We start from the raw sequence: 5,209 nt of genomic DNA on the forward strand, positions 1-5,209 counted from the left end.
AATTGTATTACATTTTGCAGGTTAAAAATACAGCAAATTGGTCCCATAATTATTGGACTCTTTTATAAGCTGCATATGTGACTCAATTACTGTTTTTCCCCAACATTGTCAAAGAGGTCAAGGGTTGATGATTTGCTTGTTCAGGCGCTTGTATTCTTTTGAGGTAAAGAAGAGTAGCCCAACTAAAGAAATGCATGCATAGGAGTACGTAGATGTAGAACAGGGGTAGACCAATTCGGTAGCTGTGGTAAAACTGGAAATCCTGTCATGGCTAATGGTCTTGCAATGCCTCATGGGACTTGTAGTTCCAAAACATCTGGAGTGCCGTGGTTGCCTATCGCTGGTATAGAAAATCCCCCAATATATATGACATTGTATTGATGCACTTCTTTTACGCAAGTCTTGCAGTTGTTGTAGGGTTTGTCCTCTTGACTTAGATCAGGGGTCTTCAAGCTACGGCCCTCTGGTTGTTCAGGAACTACAATTCCCATCATGCCTTTTGAATGTCTGAGTTTTACAATGCCTCATGGGATGTGTAGTTCCGCAACAGCTGGAGGGCTGTAGTTTGAGGATCCCTGAAGAAATCTAATAATACTCTATACCAGTGATGGGGAACCTTGGCACCCCAGATGTTTTGGAACTACATTTCCCATGATGCTCCACTACACTGTGCATCATGGGAAATGTAGTTCCAAAACATCTGGGGTGCCAAGGTTCACCATCACTGCTCTATACACAGGGGTGGTTCTCTTCTAAATATCTCATGGTCTACACCAGTGGTTTTCAATCGCAGTCCTCAAATACTCCCCAATGGGCCATGTGTGTTCTGGTTTTCTTTTACTTTGCACAGCTGCTTTAAATCGATATCATGGTATTAAGAGTTCTTTTTATCTAAGCGAAGTTCCCAAAACACGGCCTGTTGTGGGTACTTGAGGACTAAGAACCACTGGTCTACACCAATAGCTCCTTTTTAGAGGCTTCTTGTATGCTAAGGCGCTGTGCTCTTTATATAAGCAACACATATTGGTTATGTGTTCGGCAAAACTATGAACTAGACGCTGTGCGCTCCCTTTCTCTGGTTCAGCGATTGAATCTTTGTCTGCATTCAGTCCTGGAACAGAGCTAAAGATGCACTGCGTATCTGTGCATTGCGCTCTACAGCCTCATGTAGACATGTGAACCGGCTCCATAGAGAACGGTCACATTCTCATGCGAATTAAATGCAAAGAAACCTGCATCCAATTCGCATAGGTGTGAACCCAGCCTTAAGGGGGTATGCAACTCTGATTCGGTCTGTCCCTATAAGAGCCTGTTCACACCCTTGCATTAGTGAATGCACTACTCACATAATGCCCCCCTAAGGCATGTGTGTTGCCACACCATGCTGCACAGGCTCAAGCACCCTTGGAAGGGTGCTGGCTTTAGGGGTGTGTGTGTGTGTATATGTATATGTATGTATATATATATATATATATATATATATATATATATGTATATGTATATGTATATGTATATGTGTGTGTGTGTGTGTGTGTGTGTGTGTGTGTGTGTGTGTGTGTATATATATATATATACACACACACACACACACTTTCCCCTATCTTCTCTTTGGAGACATGAAATCTATTGGGGTTGATACACTAAGTGTATAGGCTGTGCATCTGCAATTTTTTCCTTGGCTCCGTAAATGGGAAGAACTTTTTCTTTGAAAGAAGACTCTATCACATACAAGGAACATTTTAAACAAATTGGAAAAACCGTATTCCTACTTGCACATGATTTGGATGATGGAAGTCGGCAGAAACCTCCCTGCAGACCAATCTCGGGGAGGTAGAGTAGCTCAAAGCTGATGAGAAGATGATCATGTATTGTGCTGCAGCATCTTACCAACCAGCTAAACTATCTTCATTAAGGAAACCTGAAATGTACTCCGATGCAAACTGTAGTTCCAGCTGCTATATCATTACAGCCCTGCAGGGGACACGGATTGCAACCATTGGGAGGAACCACAACTTGTCACCGGCCATGCCAAGCCAAAATGTTAGGTTGGTGTGGGTTTGGCCTTGAAGAGTGGACTCTCCAGTGGGAAGAGTGGACTCTCCAGTGGGAAGAGTGGACTCTCCAGTGGGAAGAGTGGACTCTCCAGTGGGAAGAGTGGACTCTCCAGTGGGAAGAGTGGACTCTCCAGTGGGAAGAGTGGACTCTCCAGTGGTTACAGCTATTGGCCAAGAAATGGGCATCTTGTATTTGCTTGGCCAAATAACTGCATAGTTCCTTCTGTGAATGGCTCTTTGTCCAATCAGGTCACTGACATTTGTTACAAATCGGTTCATTTTGTTCCACAGTAGCATTTAACAATCACCAGGCCGTAGCATGTCTCCATGTGAGGTCTGGCGTGGAATTTTTAATTTTTTTTTTTATTTCTAAAGATTTTGTTGCCAACAAAATCATGAAGTATATGAGGCCTTATTACTTGTACAGTGTTCATTAATTCTTGCCATTTGTATCTATTTTATGTACAAATCATTTTAGACATTAAAGAATGTATATATTTCAATGTTTGTTTCTTTGGGTCTTCTTATGGAGCAGTTAATAGGATTTGTGTAAACTGTTGGTGCAAACATTTTTGAATTTTTTTTACAGATCGCCGCCATTACTAGTTTAAAAAAAAAAAAAAAATAGCCATAAAACTATCCCCTATTTTGTAGACACTATTAGGTAGATTCAGTAAGAGTTAGGCCGGCTTATCAGTAGATAAGCCGACCTAACTCAGAATCTACGCCGACTTATGTTTAAGTGTATTCTCAATCAGAGATACGCTTAAACATATCTAAGATACGACGGCTTGCGCCGTCCTATCTTAGATTGCAATATTTCGGATGGCCGCTAGGTGGCGCTTCCATTGCGGTCGGCGTAGAATATGTAAATGAGTAGATACGCCGATTCACAAACGTACGCCCGGCCGCCGCAGTACTTTTACGCTGTTTCTATAAGCCATTATCAGGCCTAAAGTTATTCCATCTATTCTATTAGATGGAATAGCAATGTTAAAGTATGGCCGCCGTTCCCGCTTTGAAATTTTTACGTTGTTTGCGTAAGTCGTCCGAATAGCGATTTACGTCGCAATCAATAGGCCTGTGCGGCGTACTTAGCCGCAATGCACACTGGGAAATGTAGGCGCCTGGCGCATGCGCAGTTCGAAAAAAAAAAAACGTAAGGTCAAGCACTATTAACATAAAACACGCCCCCCTCAAACACATTTGAATTAGGCGCCCTTACGCCTGCCGCTTTAGGCTACGCCACCGTAACTTGGCAGGCAAGTACATTGTGAATCATGTACTTGCCTCGCTAACTTACGGTGGCGTAGCCTAAATTCCTTAAGCTACGCCGCCGCAAAGTTGTGGCAATGTTACTGAATCTACCTATATAACTTTTGCACAAACCAATCAAACGCTTATTGCGATTTTTTTTTTTTTTTTTTTTTAAATATGTACAAAAATACGTATCGGCTTGTATATTTTTGGGGGATATTTATTATAGCAAAAGATATTTTTTTTTTTTTTTTTTTTCAAAATTGTCGCTCTATTTCTGTTAATAGCGCAAAAAATAAAAACCGCAGAGGTGATCAAATACCACCAAAAGAAAGCTCTATTTTGTGGGGGGGGAAAGGACGCCAATTTTGTTTGGGAGCCACGTCGCACGACCGTCGGTTAAAGCGACGCATTGCAAAAAGTGGCCTGGTCATTGACCAGCAAAGAGCTCTGGGGCTGAAGTGGTTAAAGTAATGCAGTACCATATCGCAAAAAAGTGGCCTGGTCATGAGGGAGGGGGGGTGTAAAATCTGCTGGAGTACAGTAACGTGTCCTAGGAGAGCAAGGTGAGTTCAGCTGCTCAGAGGAGCTTAAACAACTGTTGTGCAATTTGAGGATGAATGGCTCCACAGTGCCTGCAGTTACATCAGTCATTGGGGGGGATTGTTTTGAGGCTCATTTACTGCTCAATACAAACAAGTAACTATCAATTTGTTCACTGTAAGCCCCCAAAATGGCTCCTCATACCAACCAGCTCATTTGCAATCACCAAGGTGTGGGCAGATGATACACAAAGACCCCCAAATGACAGAACGAACACTTCAAAAAAAAGAAAACAAAATATTTTAATAGTATTTTTTTTTTGCAGACAAAAGTCAAAAAGATAGATTAGAGCGAAAAATATCCAACAGTGCAAAAACGAGTGAACTACAGCAGCGTTCGGCTGTGAAATTCGGATAACTTACATTCAGTTAAAGCTCTGTAATGAAACATCAAGTACATTTATAACTTCATTTAAAAAGAAAATATTTCTGGAGAATAAAGGGAACAAAAACAACTTAGCTGATGCTATTTTCACACATAAAAAAAAACGCTTATCACCTATAATTAAAAAGTGGATGAAGGGAAAAAAAAAGCTTTCTGTTCATTTGCTGGACTTTTGCTTTGTCGCCGAGGGGGTGGTGGTGGTGGGGGGGGTGTAATTGTCTTTTAGCTGTCGGCTAAACAACACTTGGAGCAACAAATGCAGCTGCAATGTGATTGGTTGCTACAGAAGATCTCCATTTTGTCAGTGATGGCTTGAAGCAAGCTGAATTAATACGATTGGCTGGTAGCACAAATAAAGGCTCTCCAATGACCAGATCCCCCCTCTGGAATTTTCAACTCCACCCATCAGATTATTTCACACTCTTCAGTGATAGGTGGACAAAGTTGAGCTCTGAGCACAAAAACAAATCCTTTAATTGTATTCCTCAATAGCCACAAAAAGTGTTTGTGTGTACCAATCCCTTTTCAAACCCAGAGCTTGCCTTGTAAAAGTAGTGGTGACATCATCACTGTGCTGCAGACAGCCTATACCAGCTCCACCCACTACAGGCTGCCTGCAGAAAACTACAGGAGGGGGGAGGAGACAAGACCAGTCACGCTTTACAAGCCAAGAGAGTGACAGATGGGAGGGGCCAGCAGGCTCCACCCACTGCAGAAAACTATGGGAGGGGGAGGAGACAGAACCAGCCACCCTGCACACGGCTTAAAGGGGTTGTAAAGACAAATGTTTTCCTCTTAAATTAAAGTCTGACAGAAGCTGATAAGTAATGTTTTGTATTATAACTAGTTTGATACCTGTTGAAATCGAGCTGTTTTATTCACCTTCTGAACCATTATTCTCACTGACTTCC

Source organism: Rana temporaria, chromosome 7, assembly GCF_905171775.1.
Source record: "Rana temporaria chromosome 7, aRanTem1.1, whole genome shotgun sequence".
Taxonomy (NCBI): Eukaryota; Metazoa; Chordata; class Amphibia; order Anura; family Ranidae; genus Rana; species Rana temporaria.